We start from the raw sequence: 17,388 nt of genomic DNA, 5'->3' as shown, positions 1-17,388 counted from the left end.
GTCAAAACTAGTTTGCAATATCACATCTTATTTCAATTTTCAGTTGCTACAAGTGCACAATGATACAAATTCACGGAAGGAACTTTATGTCTCAAAATCCATAATTGTCTAAGATGTGATGAGATCATAATAGATTTGTGAAAGCATGATGGTTCAGGAATATCACAATTGCAATATGATGTCAAATTATAATGTCATAAGAGTCTTGTTATGTCACAATTAATTGGTAATGCCATAAGAGTGATGAGTTCAAATTAGTTTTGTGATGTCACAATAGAATGGCATTCCAGACCTCAATTGTCATTAACTCATAATGAGTATATGAGTTTAGAATGGGATTGTGAGGATTCCAAAGTCATTTGTTGGCACAAATGTGATGAAGTCAGAACAGATTTGTGATGTGGCAATGTGACACAATGGTCATTACATCTAGCAGTGTGATGTCACAATATTCATAATATCACAGTATATTTCTAATATTTAATGTCATACCTGAAATAATATGAGGTCAAAAATAGATTGAGTTCTCAATGGGCCTAACACAGTGGCAACATGTCACAAAACTTATGAGGACAGGATATGTTTGAGTTGTCACAGTTGTTTAGAGATATCACAATGGCAATGTTACATCACAAAAGGATTGTCATGTCACAATGGTTATGAAGTCAAAATATGTTTTTGATATGAATCCACATTTGAAATACGAAATCACATAATAAGCCTTCATAATATGTTGTCACAGTGACAATGTGGTGTCTTAGTGGTATGATGTCATTACCTATTTGTGATGTCATAATGACCTTATGTTGTCATAATGACAATGTGATGTCACACCAATGATTATATTGTAAATGCTTTGTGATATTATAATGGCATATCTGATCTCAATTGAAATTTCACAATGAGGATATGGGTACACAAAGGGACTGTGATGTCACAAAGGCCATGTGTTTTTTCAAAGGTTCTAACGATGTCATAATGGGTTTGGGTGGTAATCAAGGTGATTGTAATGTCACAATAGCAATGTGATATCACAATGGCTTTGTGATGTCACATTGGTGGTGAGGTCACAATGGACAGGACAGGTTTGTGATGTCAGAACAGGTTAATGATATTACAATGGCACTGTGATATCACAAAGGGATTTTCATGTCACAATGGCTTTGAGGTCACAATGGATTTCTGATATTCACCAATATTGATAGCTTGTAATAGGATGAAATCACAAAATAGGAGTTCACAATATGACTTTAAGGTCACTATGACATATAATGTCATAATATTATGATATTTAAGTTTAGTGATGTCAAAATGGCATGTCTAAATTTATTGGTAATTAAATTACCATGAAGATCCCAAAAGTTGCTATGTGTTGAGTCCTTCAAAAGGCACATTCTGCTGAATTCATTACACAGGGTTCTTTGTACTTTTTTTTAAGTGTGCTGTGTGCTGTCATCCCAAAAGATTCAATGTTCTGAGTCCTTGAGAGGACAATCACAGACACACACACACACACACACTCACTCACACACACACACACACACACACAAACATGGAGCGTTATCTTGCACCTAATTTGTGTGTGGGGTGGATGGAGTAGAGTCTCCCCCAGAGGTTGGGCTGAGGGGATCTTCAATTCCCCCAGGCAGCTGCTGGGGTTGGAGGGAAGCCCTGAGCTGAGGTGAGGCTGCTTCTGCCATAGCCTAATAGCCTTAATGCAGAGTCAGGGCAGCACAAAGCCAGGAGCGGGGGCATGCCTGAGGTAGGGAGGGAGTGTGACTGAGGGGAGGACAGGGCGTGGCTGAAGGGGCACATAGTTGCTGCAGCTAGGGGCACATGGGAGCTGGCATATTTGCGCAGCAGAAGCTGGGCAGCCTGGGTGAGAAATTGGGGCAGAGAGAGGGCAGAGAAGAGCAGGCACACGCACCAGGGGTGGCAGCATCAATGGCTGGCCTCCGCTGCTGTAGGAGCACAGATCTGGGCCAGGAGCACAGAGGACACAAAGCCAGCAAAGCAGGCACATCCCTCTCACAGCCCCAGGGAGGCTCAGAGGCCAAGGAGGCCCTGAATCCAGGGCCCCTGCACCAGGAGCTCATCTGTGGAGGAGGCGAGCTCAGCCCTACCACCTGCCAGCCCCTGCCCCTGCCCCTTCTCCTGCCCTCCCCGTGACACCGCGTTTGAAACAGGTTGCTGCCAGCTTGGACCCGTGGCACCTCTTGGAGTCATCCAGCGGTGGTGCACCCCTGGCCTCTTTGCTGCCCTGACCCGATCCAGATCCCCAGTGGTAGCCCTGCGGTTCTGCACCTCACGACCTCCCCTTACCCTCCACCCCCCCCAGACCCAGACCCGCGACTCCTGCCTCCCCTCTTGTGTCCCAAAGCACCTCCCAAGCACCAGGCAGGCCAGCCCTGACTCTGTCACAAATGTGCACCAGGAGTGGAGGGTGGGGGAGTGGATGTTGATCCTGGGATCTCACCCCCATCCCTAGTGGACAGTGTCCCAGGAAAAGGGCAGATGCAGGGATGGGTGAAGAGGGGGCACCACTTAGCCCCTGGCCTAGAGCAGTAGGAGCCACAGAGCCATGCATCTGCACCCTTCCTCTCACTGGGGGGAACCTGGTGGCTTTAGTCAGAGGTGGGAAGCAGCATTTCCACACCTGCCTTCTTGGGATTTTTCATTTTCTCTGGGGGTGGGTGGTGTTGGATTCAGAAGATAGGCCCTCCTTGTTGTGTGAGCCCTTGTCTTTTGTGTCGGTCATCTTTTTACCTGAGGAGGGTCCCACAAGCGCCCACTAGGGAGCTGAGGGCACTGGGGGTCAGATAGAAGGTGAATGTCTGGTAAGAACACGCCCCTCTAACACACTTACACCCTGCCTGTCCCCCCCCCACTAAAGCTGTCAACAGCACTCATAGGGTGAACACATTTCCCAGCTCTGCCACCAACTGCTGGTGCTCAGGTCCATCTGGTTTCCTCATCTTCCCCAAGTCACCCAGAAGCATCTAGGCTGGAAGTAGGAAGTGCACCATGTATATAGCCTTTAGGACCCCATCCATTTACCCAACACTGCCCCCACCCCGGGTCAGATACTTCTCTGGGGGCACAATGACCTCCTGCTTGTTTTCAGTCCAGTCTGAAGAGCCAACTGTCTCAGGACTCCTTCACCCAGAGTCCTGGTCTAGGGTTTTGGTGAATGGGGAGTCAAAGCTGGTTATTCCCAAGGGAAAGTGTCTGGCCCTGGAAAAAGGGAGAGGCAGGGTGGTTCAGCATTATTGGAGCTGTGCTTCCTTGGGTTGAGTCCCTGGTTCTGAGAAGGGAACTCCCGTGCTCCAGCTTGTACATTGTCCCAGATGAGGAACCAACAAACTCAGGAGGGGCACTACTCTGAGTCTATGTGTGTGTGTGTGTGTGTGTGCATGAAAGAGAGAGAGAGAGAGAGAGAGAGAGAGAGAGAGAGAGAGAGAGAGAGACTGTGCTCAGGTGAGTGATCAGTTGACAACTTGCAGGTGTTGCATGGATAAGACTACAGTAACTGTTATGGATTGGTGTGTGTGTGTGTGTGTGTGTGTGTGTGTTGTGTGTGTGTGTTTGTGTGTGTGTGTGAGAGAGAGTGTGTTTGCATAAAAGAGAGAGAGAGAGAGAGAGAGAGAGAGAGAACCTGACTGATCTCAGGTGAGTGATCAGTTGGCAAATTGCAGGTGCTGCATGGATGAGTCTACAGTCACTGTTCTGGATTTGTGTGTGTGTGTGTGTGTGTGTGTGTGTGTGTGTGTGTGTGTATTTGTTGTTCTTTTTTCATCAATGCCAAGTATGAGACCAGCCATAGTTTTTGTTTTCACCTTCACTGTTTCATAGCTCCTTTGGGGAAGATTTCAGTAGATGTTCTTTCCACCTCTCACTTCTCCCTTTCCTGTAACCCACAGTAACTGCTGGGCCTGCGTGGGTCTCCCCTAGGAGGCCTGTGTGAGCCACAGACCAAAGTGGACACCTTCTGTCTTAAGCCTGAAGGCTTGTGAGACGAGTGTGACCACAGCGGTACTCTTCCAGCCAGACAGTCTGCTCTCGTTTGTATAGGTGGAGCTAATTCAAGGGTTGGGTGGAGCTAATTCAAGGGGGGGTGTAGGGCAGGGGCTGTAAATCTAGGAGGGTCTGGGAAGTGGTGAACGGTGTGACATTGCAGATGGTTCACCACTACCAAAGATGAAAGGGTAACCTTACCCAGGGCATTGACGGTGTCCATGGGAATCTGGGCAGGGGGCTCTGGGACCCCACTGGTGGTGTGGATTCCCTCCCGGGAGATTGCACTGGTTTGAAGTCCTCACTGGCGTCCTGCAGACTCTAATCTGTGTCCTGCCTGTGCTGATTCCAGGTGGGCAGTGGTAGGCAAGTGCATTCCCCATGCTGGAGCCTGCCCGGTATCAGGCCGTGGCAGTTAGCTAGGGCTTGCTGAATGCCAGTTTCTGTAACCTGCTGTGGGCTGTCTGGAAAGAAAAGAGGACCACTAACTTTAGAAACCTTTAAGTTTGATTGGGACAACTGAAATGCCACCTTTTTCAGGGTTTTTTTTTTTTTTTTGAAGCTGGCAATTTCCACTAACGCCTGGGATTATAGGTCAAATTAGATGGACCATTTCAGCCAACAATCAATGACGTTCAAAGTATAACAAGCAGAGTTCACATGCCAGATGGTCTCCTGCTATGAACGTCATGCCTTGATTGCTTTTATGCAGCAGCTGTTGATTCTTCTCTGACTCTCCCTAGTGTGACCACCACAGTTGAGTGAAGGGTTAAAGTACTTGAAGCAGTGACCATTTGTTGCTTGTTTCAGAGCAGAGCAACTCGTGGTGCTAAACCACCTGCTTGTGTGCCTTTATAAGACCTGTAAATCCTTATCTCAGAGCTCTCCTCCTGGGCTCCGCTGTGTCAGAGTGTAGGACGAGGCTCGGGCTGCAGCCCATTTAAACAAAACAGCTGTAGAGTCTGACTCTCGGTGGTCTTCTTGGTGAGGGTCCTGCGACCTAGGCATAACATTGAGGATGTCATGGGGAGAAGAGATTGTGACCTCACCATCCCTAACCTGCCACCTGGGAGTAGAGAGGATTCTCAGCACCTGCACTGGACTCTGGGAGATTCAGAAACCCAAGATGCCTCGAGGATCCCTTCTCTGCAACATGAAACTTGGGGGCCAGATATGGTGGGCCATCCTGGCTGGCTCCAGGGGTAGGAGAGTAGGCCCCTTGAGCCCAGCTGATGGCAACCTCATTCACTCCTGAGTGTGGAATTGAGTGCCACAGAGCTGGTCAGCCACTGGACAGAGATCTTTGAGAAGATAGGCATCCCAGAGGTCCCGGAATCCAGCGAGTACACCATGGATCATGTCTTCAGAGCCAAAACAGTTAAGTTCAGTGGCACCAGGAGGCTGGGAAGAGGGAGGAGGGAGAATTGTGAGAGAGCTACATCAGGCTTTTCCCCACCCACCATGATGCTTACCTGAATGGGATGGGACTTTTCTGTAGTATTTTTGTAAACAGATGCTCATTTATTTATGCAAGAAAGAGTCACAGTGTGCGCCAGGCTCTGGAGGGGTCATAGACAATGAGAGTTTCCATTGCTGGTTCCACAACACATGAAGAAATCTTGGTTTGAGCTGGATGCCAGTGCTTCATGCCTGTCATCCTAGCTACATAAGAGGCTGTGATGGGAGGATCGATGCTTGAGACCCAGGCAGGAAAGCCTGCAAGGCTCTTATCTCCAACTAACTACCAAAAAGAAAACACCAGAAGTGGATGTGTGGCTCAAGTCGTAGTCTGTTGGCCTTGAGTAAAAAGGCTCAGGGACAGCACCTAGGCTCAGAGTTCAAGGCCCAGGAGTGAGAGAAAGGAAGGAAAGAGAGAAAGAGGAGGGAAGGCCGGATGGAGAAAAAGAGGAAAGGAAGGAAGAAGGGAGAACATGTGAGCCTTGGTTTGGAGTCCCTGGATCAAGGGAGCCAACCATTCACAATCTATGTGGGGACAATTTCAGAGCATAAAGCCAGTATGTAGGACCAAGCTACTGACACCTCAGCAACTTTCTGATATCCAGGAGCTGTGTGGTAGCCGGCTGCTGACAGAAGGAGCCTCAGGTAGACACTAGGACTCAGGGTGGGTCACCAGGCTTCAATCATCCCTGGAGCCAATGAGTTTATTTTCTGGTCAGATAAGAATAAGCTGTCCACGCCCTAGGGAGGTAGTGGTGTGAGGGAGTGTTGGGGAGGGGTCAGCAAGGGATAAGAAGGAAGATGAAGAGGGAGGACGATCACAGATAAGGAGTGTCATGACATTGGAGCCCTGACTTCGCCTGACAACCTAGACCAAAAGTGATAGACCCTTGGACCCAGCCAAACTGCTATTAAGAGTTCTGGCACATTGGGTTCACCATTGACCACCTGGCTATCGTCCACTGCAGGATGCCTGTGCAGTACCTCCTTGGGGACTGGAACTTTCCAGGGCTCAATCTGAAGTTGACACCCCCCCCCAACCTGTTCTTTCCTCCCCCAGAGACAGAAGTAAGCTGGCCACTAGCACAGGACAGCCAAGGAATGAGGGTGGGAATAAGGACCCTTGTTGCCCCAAACTTCCGCTAGGGGGCGCGAGGACCCCGTGATTGCCATTCTCAGAGGCAGAGATGGGTCTCTTTGCAGGCTCAGCCTTTAGTCTACATGGCAGATCTGGGATTCAGAGAGGGCAGACTGAAGGTGGGGCAGGTTTGGATAGAGGCTGGTGGGAAAACCAGAGGCACTAGTCTCTGAGCAGGGTTGTTTCTTTGAGGATACTCACAACCCAGGAACATTCCTGGGATAGATCAGCCCTTTTCTCCTTCCTGAGAGAGAGGAACCTGAAGCCCTTGAGTCTGCATGCCTTGGCCAAGAAATCCTTGCATTCCCACATCCTGTGCTTGGACAACTAGACCTCACCTCCCTACCCAGTGTAGAGGCAGGACAGTGAGAGATCTTGAGTCCTTGATAAGGTCAGGGGATCCTGAATATGCAATTGTACTTGTTCATCCTAACTTGGTGCATGGCAAGTTCCATCTAAGATTACCATGATATAGGACATAGACTCTAAAGAATCAGAGCAGGATGGGGTCTGTTCTGGGAGTCTTGAGTATTATGTCTGAGCTTTCAGCTCCCGTATGCCCACCTGCTTCCCTTTCTTGGGTGGGGCTTTACTAGCAAAAGCTTGAAACTAGGGACTTGGTCCTATCCCTTGTCATTTATACTCAAAGCTAGCACTCTACCATTTGAGCCACAGCTCCACTTCCAACTTGTTTGGGTGTTTATAATTGGAGATAAAGAGTTCTCATTGACTTTGTTGCCAAGGGTGGCATCCAACTGCAGTCCACAGATTTCAGCCTCCTGAAGGCATAGGATGACAGGCATGGGAAAGTATCTTTGGCCGGGTGACACTAACTCATGACTGTCTTCCTAGGTACTCAGGAGGTGAGATCTGAGGATCAGGGGTCAAAGACAGCCGGGGCAGGAAAAACCCTGAAGCTCTTATCTCCAACGAACCAACAGAAAAGCAGAAGTGGTGTTGTGTTGTGGCTTAAGTAGTAGAGTGCTCACCTAGGGCTGAAATGCTCAGGGACACCACCCAGGCCTAGGGTTCAAGCCCCACAATTGAAAAAAGAAAGAAAGTAAAACATATTTGCCTTCAAAGGATGGTCCAGGGGTGAGAGGGACGAAAAGGTGGGGTGCTGTGGTTGGGAGACCAGGTGCTCTTCCCACTGTACAGACATTTCTAAGAACTCCCCAAGTTTACCCCAGCTTGAAGCCACAGCTTCAAGAGGACGGAGCTTGTGGCAGGCAGGGAGTGAGCGAATGGGTGCAGAGGTGGGATTGCTGTGTGTGTATTCTCTCCAATAAAGGATGGATTTGGATGCTTGGTGACAAAGTCTGAAGTGAAGGGTTGCAAGAAGTTTGTGGCCTTATGAGATGGTTTTCCTCTGGGTATGTGAAGGTGGTTGAAACCAGAAGTCTCCAGTGGCTCACAACTGTCATCTTAGTTACTCAGAAAGCTGAGATGTGAAGACCATGTTCAGAGCCAGCTTGGGCAGGAAAGTCTGTGAGACTTGATGTCCAATGGACCACCAGAAAACAGGAAGTGGTGCTGTGGCTTAAGTGGGAAAATGCTCACCTTCAGCTGAAAAGCTGAGGGACAGTGACCTGGCCCAGAGTTCAAACCCCATGAGCAACAACAAAAAAAGAGGTGGCTAAGTTTTCTGCATAGCAGTGTGTACGGTGTGAAATGTCATGCTGGTCTATGAGACATTCCAGATACGTGAGAGGCTCAATGGTTTGTCTACAGTGGGTCTGAGGTCGGTAGTGCCACCTTCTTGGGGATGGTATATGATCCTAATGGAATGAGTTCATGGTTTTGTTCTCAGGGACTACTGAAACCTTGGGCTGTCACTGTGTGTGTGTGTGTGTGTGTGTGTGTGTGTGTGTGTGTGTAGTGTGTCTGTGTCTGTGTGTCTGTGTTTGTGTCCGTGTCTTTCTGTGTCTGTGTGTGTTTGTAGGTAGAAGAACTGGGCCTTTAACTCAGGGCATACGTGTTGTTCCTGACCTTCTGAGCTCAAAGCTAGTGCTCTGACACTTGAGCCACAGGTCCATCTCTATCTATTTGGTAGTACACTGTAGATAATAGCCTCAGAGCCTTTCTTGCATGGGCTGGCTTTGAACTGTATTCCTCAGACCACAGCCTCCTGAGTAGCTAGGATAACAGACATGAACCACCTGTGCCAGATTTGTGTGTGTGTGTGTGTGTGTGTGTGTGTGTGTGTGTGTGTGTGTGTATGTGTGTAGAAGTGGGTTGTAACAAGGAGCGCTGGACCTTTTGGTAACTTCTAACTGCTATCTTTGGGGGGAGGTGCATGGGTGTTGTGTCTTAGGTTTTGGGGCCTGGATGGGTGAAACGCTTAAATTATAATACCAAGTGATCTGTGTTCCCTGGAGCTGTGCACTCCCTTGTTCCTGGTTGGTGGCAGAGGGAGCTTGGGAGGACCTGGGGGTGGGGCCCGCAGGGGGTGGCTCCCCAGGGGGACAGAGAGCATGGCCAGCACTTAGTAAGGATGCCAGCTCTGTTAGTAATGAGCACATTGGATGGGTTAGACTCTGGGTCTTTTCATCATGAGGTCTGATGGGTGAGGCCAAACCTATTTTAAATCTTGACTTATGATCTTCAGATCTCAGCCTCCTGAATAGCTAGGATTATAGGCATGAGCCTCTGGCACCGGGCCTCTGATTCATTTTGGTATATTAGGGTTTGAACTCAAGGCCTTAGGCTTGCCAGTCAGGAATTCTACCATGAAAGCCAAGCCTTTCTGTCTTGGGCATTTCCGAGATAGAGAGTCAATATATGCTCAGGCTGGGCTGGATCACGATCCTCCTTTGACAGGTATTGGCCACCATGAAAGGTTCTCTGTATCGAGACGCTAGACAGGTAGTGCCTCGTTTAGTCATCGGTTTAGATGGATTGTCCCAAACTCATAGTACACAGCAGCTGATTCTTGACCACAGGTGAAGCTCTGGGTCTTGACCATCAGACCTCAGTATCCTCCTGGGACAGTTGTGAGGAAACAAGGGATCAATATAGGGGGATCACTGGGGCAGGGCCAGGCATAGAACGAGCGGTCGCCAGATATGGTTCTTGGAAATTCTGTGAGCATATGAAAGGAAGATAACTGGAAAGGGCTCAGATGGGGCCTGTTATTTATTGTGCAACAGGTATGGGATTATGAAACAAAACATGGCTCTCTTTCATCCTTACCCTATCCCCATGTGGAAGGGGATCCTTCACTGTTCAGTTTTGCAGCTGGGGAAAATGAGGCACGAAGAAGCTGGATGACCTATTCATGATTGCCAGTTTACAGGAAGCTCAGCCTGACTTCTCTGCCATGCTCCCTATGACAATGGCTGCTATTCAGTCCACTTGTTGTAGTGGAAAGTCCACTTTTTGTCAGTCCTGGGGCTTGAACTCTGGGCCCGTGTGCTGTCCCCAAGCTCCTCAGTTCAAGGCAGGCACTCTACCACTTGAGCCTTCAGCACCACTTCTGGATTTCTGGTGGTTCTTTGGAGATAAGAGTCTCACAGACCGTTCCTGCCTGCCCTGTCTAAAAACCATGATCCTCATATCTCAGCTTCCTGTATAGCATGATGCCGGTGCCACTGGCATCAAGCATAAGTCCAATTCTGACTTTGTTTCTTTCTTTCTTTCTTTGTTTCTTTCATTTTCTCTCTCTCTCTCACTCTATCTCTGTCTTTCTCCCTCTCTAGCTCTTTCAGGAACTGGTTGAATGGGTACTGGAGGAGGTGGATCAGCATCTCCATGTGGCTGGGAACCACGGTGACCCTCTCATTCTGGAGTGTGCGGTGGGTCAGGAGTTGTCTTGCTCAGCTTGTTGAAATAGCTCCCTGAGGTAAGCCCCTCTGTGCCTGGGCTAGAACATGATGGTTATCCATTATCCATCCATCCTCTGAGTACTTCCACACTACCCTCTGCTAAACAGTTAAAGGAAAGTGGATGAGGAGGCATTGTGTTGTCCAACCGCCCAGCAAAATCCTGGGACTCTAATCCTCACTGCCATCTACCTGGCCAGACCCCAGTTATAAGAAAATGAATTCACTGTATGTCTACTTTGCTTTGCTGGGGTGTGTCATTTCAGGGAGGGGGGCAGTGTGCAGAGGAAAGACTCCAGACCTGACAGCTCTTGGGGTACATTTGTTCTTGTGACAGAGCCAAGTCATTGCTGTGGATACGGAAGTAGGCGCCATCAAACTAATCAGGAACAATGCTCAAAGGTAAGTAGGCAGGCTGTTGAACTATCAAACCCACCCATGATTACTTCCCCCTCACAATAAGGGGGGAGGTGCAGCGCAGGTGGCCGGCACTGGCCCTAGGGGAATATAAATGGATGGTGGCATTCAGGTACTGGGGGCTCCCACCCATCATCCTGGCTATTCGGGAGGCTGAGGTCTGATGGTCATGACTAAGGGCCAGCGCAGGCAGGAGAGTCTGTGATATTCTTATTTCCCAAAAACCACCTCCCCCAACCAGAAAAAGCCAGATGTGGTGCTGTGGCTCAAGTGGTAGTGCCTCAGCCTTGAATGAAAGAAGCTCAGGGATGACACCGAGGCCCTAAATCCAAGCCCTAGGACTCACAAAAAAAATAATAAAATAAATGAATAGTGGGCACCTGTTATCTTACTACCAAAGAGAATGGATTTAGTCTTCTCTCTGGTACTTGTAGCCAAAAGTAAGGGGCTTCCTTTGATGCTCCTCTAAACCTCCCCTTCTCTCCATTAGCTCTACACGCTTCATTTTCAGGATAGAATTCAGATCATCCCACTCATTGTGACCTTATGTACCCTCCCCTCCCCACCTTCCTTGGGGTGGGGATCCTGGATATACTCACCACTGGGAGGATGAGGCACTGCAGAGATGGGGGTAGGTATCCTCGAAACACACACACACACACACACACACACACACACAAACACACAAACACACACACACACACACAAACACTTACCTAGGCCAACTCAGACTAACCTTTTCCAAAGGCACTTTATCTCCTTGGATTAACTGACCTAGCAGAGGAACTTGATCCCTTGTAAATGACTATTTTAACTAGTGCTTGCTTGTTGGCATGAGATAAACAAAGAAAGAGTCCGGCGCCCATCACCTCTGGCTCAGGTTCACGTCTGACACCCTGGCTACTTAGGAGGCAACGATCTGAGGATCAAAGATTGAAGCCAGCCATAAGCTGGAAAGCTGGTGAGAATCCACTGTCCATGGAACCACCAAAAAGTTAGAAGTGGAGCTGTGGCTCAAGTTGTGGAGCGCCAGCCTTGAGTATGAAAACTCAGAGAGATTGCTCCCAGAACATGAGTTCAAGCCCACACACAAAAATGGCCCCATCTTGTTGCCCCCAGACTGCCTGGGCCTTGAGTGTACTCTCACAGAGTGTGATACAGCACAGGTCCTGGGTAGTGTATCAGAGCCTTCAGAAACTAGGTGGTGGAAGCCAGGTCTACTCCTTCGTGTGCTCTTAACCCACAGAAGCTGGAAGGCAGAGCGTGACAAGGCAGGCAGCCTGCAGAGCGGAGAATATCTTGCTCTGCCAGGGCGATTGGAGCGGGCTTTTTAGAGGCAGAACTTGAAAGGTGGTCTTGCTTAACAAGGAGGATCTGACAGGAAGCACAGAGAGCAAAGATGCTGTAGATAAATTACAACATAGTTGAGCATGTTTAGTTCCAGCCAGGGCTGCTGGTAAGAAACTCAACACTGATGGGCAAGACTATCCTGAGACAGGCCTGAGGGGTCATAGAAGAACAGCTATCCAGGGTTGGGAATGTGTCTTAGCAGTAGTGGGCTTGCCTAGCACACAGGAAACCCTGGGTTCGATTCTTAGTTACCACATACACAAAAAAGGCCGGCAGCAGCACCATGGCTCAGGTGGAAGAGTGCTTGCCTCGGGCAGAAGAAGCTCCTAGACAGCACCCAGGCCCTGAGGTCAAGCCCCAGGACTGTGAAAATAAAATAGCACTCCAATAGACTTTGGTGACAAGTAGTTGGCTATGCCCTGTAGCTCTTAGTAGATCCATCCATGCTTAGTGTCTCCTTTTTTGACAGAGGGGAGCTGGACATTCCTTCTGCCCTGGACACCCCTGGAGGTGGTTATCAGCAACCCTCACAACATCTTCCACCAGGACATGGAATAGCTGGCCCCAGAAATCCTCACATACAGGTTGGTTGGGGCAGGGGGATACAGGGGCAGCCCACAGAAGTCCTAGTGGGTCTGACCTGCCCCAGAGGACCAGTCCATCCAGAGGAGGCGGATGGGAGCTTAGAGAGGGGTAGAGATGTGGAGGGGGCTCTTTAATGCCCATGGCCCAACCAGATTCCAAGCCTCCCTTTGCTTTCTGTGAGGGAAATAGAGGAGTGTCTAGGTGGTAGTGCATAGAGGAGGACTAGATGGAAATTCTAAAGAATGAGACACCATAAGCCATGTGCTGTTGGCTCACGCCTGTCATCCTGGCTACTCAGGAGGCTGAGATCCAGAGGATCTCCTTTCCCAGCCCAAGCAGAAAATTCTCATGAGAGTGTCATCCCTAATCTCCAAACAGAAATGGCGCTATGGCTCAAAAGGTACAGAACTGGCCTTGAGCATAAATCATCATGAAGGACAGTTCCCAAGCCCTGAGTTCAAGCCCCTCAACAACAACAACAACAACAAACCCAGAAAGACACCCCTTGCCTGCAAGTGATGGTGAAGCAATGGAGGTACTCTGGTTGGGAGACCAGATGCTAGCATAAGTGTACAGAAATTTCTAAGAACTCTCCAGGTTTGCCCCAGTGTGAAGTCACAGCAGGGTCGGCGTTGCCTTACAAACAATTCCAGAGGTCGTGGCCTGTCTTAGGCAGGGAGTGGGCTAATGGGAGCAGGGATGGGAGGGTATTGTCAATTATATTCTCTCCATCCATGGAAATATAGTTTTGGATGCTGGTGTCAAAGCCTGAAGTGAAGGGTTGCATGTGGTTTGTAGCCTGACAAGTTGGGTTTCACCTGGTTATAAGAAGGTAATTGAAGCCGGGTGCTGCCCGTGGCTCACAACTATCATCCTGGCTACTCAAGAGGCTGAGATCTGAGACTTGCAGTTCAAAGCCAGCTTGGGCAGGAAAGTTTATGAGATTTTATCTCCAATTAACCACCAGAAAACCGGAGGTGGTGCTGTGGCTCCAGTGGTAAAGCACACACTTTCAGCTGAAGAACTGAGGGACTGCGTGCAGGCCCATAGTTCAAACCCCATGACCGACAACCAAAAATAAGGTGGATGAGTTTTCTACATAGAATTGTGTACAGTAGGAAATGCCATGCTGTGTTATGAGCCATTCCAGACGTGTGAGAGGCTGAGATTTGTCTACAGTTGGTTTGAAGACGGTAGTGTCATCTTCTTGGGGTTTGGGATGTTCCGGTGCTCAGGGACTGATAAGGTCTTGGGCTACCAATGTGTGTGTGTGTGTGTGTGTGTGTGTGTGTGTGTGTGTGTGTGTTTCCCTCATTTTCTCTGTCTCCATCCTGGGTGCCTGTCTTCCTCTTCCTGACCTCGGATGTTGCCCCTATTCCATTACAGCCTTGCCTTTAGCCCTCTGTCAGGGTCTACAATGAGTCCTAAATTGTCAGAGACCTGCATATTCCAGCTTTTCATTGGGGCCCACGTCCGGTTGTCCATATATTTGGCCACCTCCAGGGGATTCTGGGTCAGCAGGGCCGGCTGGCATAGGTTCTCCCTTACCTCTGGAAGGGTGGGGTTCAGTCATGTTATGTCTTGTCCTTTTTCTCAGCTGGGCCTCTGGCTGCATGTCCCTCCCATCAGGCTGGCAGTGGAGTGGGAGAAGGGTGGTTGCCAGTGACTCTGACCAACTTGAACTTGGTAGCTGACTGAAGGCTGTCCAAGCAAGAAGGATCTTGGGCTGAATGGGAGGTGAGACCCAGGTGGCTTGGAAGTATCTGTTGTTGTCTAGGAAATGTCAACGAACATTATCACAGCCAAGTCTATCTTCCAGCCCCAGCTGGACCTCTCAGGTCCTTCTAGACAATTCCGCATACCCAGAATACAGAGGCACAGACTTAAGATTCCAGGGCCCGGGAACTGGGGGTTGAGAGACTGGTATGGCCAATACCTCAATGTTCTGGGGCATTAGCCTTGACCTGGTTATGCCCTCCTTGCGTAAGTCCACTTCTTAAGTCATGGCTGGCCACACACTGGCCGTTTGTGGCAGTGCTATGGAAGTGGCAGGAGCAAAAGTGAGATCTAGGATGTCCAGAATCTGGATTTATGGTCTGTAGGGGTGGGGATGACAAAGGGTGCCTATTAAAAAAAAAAAAAAATCTCAGAGCTGGAACTTAGAGCCTAGGCACTGTCCCTGAGCTAACACTCTACCACTTGAATCACAGATCACTTTTCACCTTTTTTAGTAGTTAGTGGAGAGAAGAGTCTCACGGACTTTCTTGCTTAGGCTGGCTTCAAGCTGCCATTCTAAGAGCTCAGCCTCTTGAGTAGCTGGGATTGCTGGTATGAGCAATTGGCTAGTGTTAGGGATGATAGTGGATGCATGTGCTTGCATGCGTGTTTGCGTGCATGCGTGTGTGCATATGTGTGTGTGTCTACCAGGACTTGAACTCAGAGCCTAGGTGGTAGCCTTTAGCTTGTTTGCACAAGGTTGTTGCTGTACCACTTGAACTTGAAGCTCTGCTTCCCAGCTTTTGGTGATTCATTGGAGATAAGAGTCCGCCCAGGGTAGCTTTGAATCTTGATTGATCCTCAGGTGTCAGCCCTGAGTAGCTAGGATTTTAGGCATGAGCCACTGGCACCCATTTGCAAGGATGTCTTTTCATATGCTCTTCTGTTCTAACAGCGTCTACTTGCCATGGCCTAGATCTCTGACCTCTACATCAGCTCCTAGCAGCCCTTGACTGTGTGGAGAACATAAAGCTCAAACCTGATTCCATTTTTTTGTCCTCATGGGAGGGTATGTTTCTTCTGTAGCCTGGGGTAGGAGGGTAGCTGTAGGTGCTCGGCTGGGGGAGAGGTGGTCTTTTTAAGCCAAGAAGGAAAGTGTGTCCAGGTGCTAATAGCTCATGCCTTCCTATTCCAAGCATCCTCAGCAGTCTGAGGTCTGAGGATTGCCATTCAGAGGCAGCCCAGCTAGAAAAGTCTGTGAGACTCTCTTCTACAGCTAGCCACCAAAAAAGCTGGAAGAAAAGCTGTGACTCAAGTGGTAGAGTGCTAGCACTGAATGAAAAAGGTGAGGGACAGAGTCCAGGTCCTGAGTTCAAGCCCTAGTACCAGGATGTGTGCACGTGTGTGCATGCATACATACACACACAGACACACAGACACAGACAAAGACACACACACACACACACACACACACACACACACACACACACAGAAGATGTTAATGTTGAGCTCAGCTAGAAAACTGGGGGCACTCCTGAGGCATAGTCATAGTAAACTCTCAAGGCAGATCAAGTAGTTTTTCCCTAAGACATTCTTGGGCTGAGGGGTGTGGGTCATGGCAGTAAGTTCCATGGAACCTGCCCCTCCATCTATGCACGGGGCCACAGGACCAAGGGAAGGACACTATGGATGCTCGTTTGTAGTCGGCCCACGATTGCATACCTTCATCTCCCCCGAGCACTGGTGAGGAAAGTAAGGCTCCGAGCCCTGTGACTCCTGGGATAGCGACTGCTACCAGCAGCAGCCTGCTGGCTGTGGATACCTGAGACTACAAGTCTTTCATGAGCCCAACTCAACACCAGGCCAAATGTGCCTGACAGATTCACACTCTTGTGATACTCAAGTGAGTGTGCATTACCTGCTGTGCTGTCTTGCAGCTACTGCCCCTCCTGGCCCAGAACCGTGGTCTGAGACTTCGATTTACTGCTCAGATCCACAGTGCATCCATGACAGATGCCATTCTAATGAACAGATTAATGACCTCCGTGCTCCAAGGCTCGAACCTTCTCTGATACTGTGGCCTGCTCTGTAGTCAAAGGCCTCCAAAGAGGCTGCTCTCAAGACTTGTAGGAAACCTAGACATTGGGAGACCCTCAGTGGCCTACTGGAAAGTACTCTGCCTAGAGCCACAGAGTGAGGTCCAAGCAGGCCAGGTGTTGGTCATGGGACTTGAACTCTGGATCTGTGGGTTGTCCCCCAGCTGTTCGGCTTACCACTTGAGCCACAGCACCACTTCTGGTTTTCTGGAGGTTCCTTGAAGATCAGAGTCTCCTGGACTTTCCTGCCTGGTCTGGCTTTGAACCGTGATCCTCACATCTCAGCCTCCTGAGGAGCTAGGAGGACAGGTGTGAGCCACCAGTGCCTGGCTGATCTGGCTTTTCACCACAGTATAATAGGAGCTTCTGAAAGCTTTTCTTTATTTTTTTAGATGCCAGTACTGGGGCTTGAACTCAGGGGTTAGGCTCTTGTCTCTTAATTTTTTTCCCTCAAGGTTAGCACTCTACCACTTGAGCCACAGCTCCATTTTGGGCTTTTGGTAGTTCATCGGCAAGAAGAGTCTCACTAACTTTCCTCCCCTGAGCTGGCTTGACCCACAATCTCTATCTCAGTCTCCTGAGTAGCTAGGATTTACAGGGTTTGAGCCACTGGTGGCATTGGGCTAGAAGCATTTCTTTGTTTTTGGGGGGGGGGTCCAGTCGTGGGGCCTGAACTCTGGGCCTGGGTGCTGTCCCTCAGCTCTTCAGCTCAAGGCTAGCACTCTACCTCTTGAGCGACAGCACCACTTCCGGCTTTTTTCTTTTTGCTTATGTGGTGCTGAGGAATCGAACT

This window comes from Dipodomys spectabilis, unplaced genomic scaffold (assembly GCF_019054845.1).
Source record: "Dipodomys spectabilis isolate Male_0828 unplaced genomic scaffold, ASM1905484v1 ptg000203l, whole genome shotgun sequence".
Taxonomy (NCBI): Eukaryota; Metazoa; Chordata; class Mammalia; order Rodentia; family Heteromyidae; genus Dipodomys; species Dipodomys spectabilis.
Note: the sequence above shows the minus strand (reverse complement) of the source record.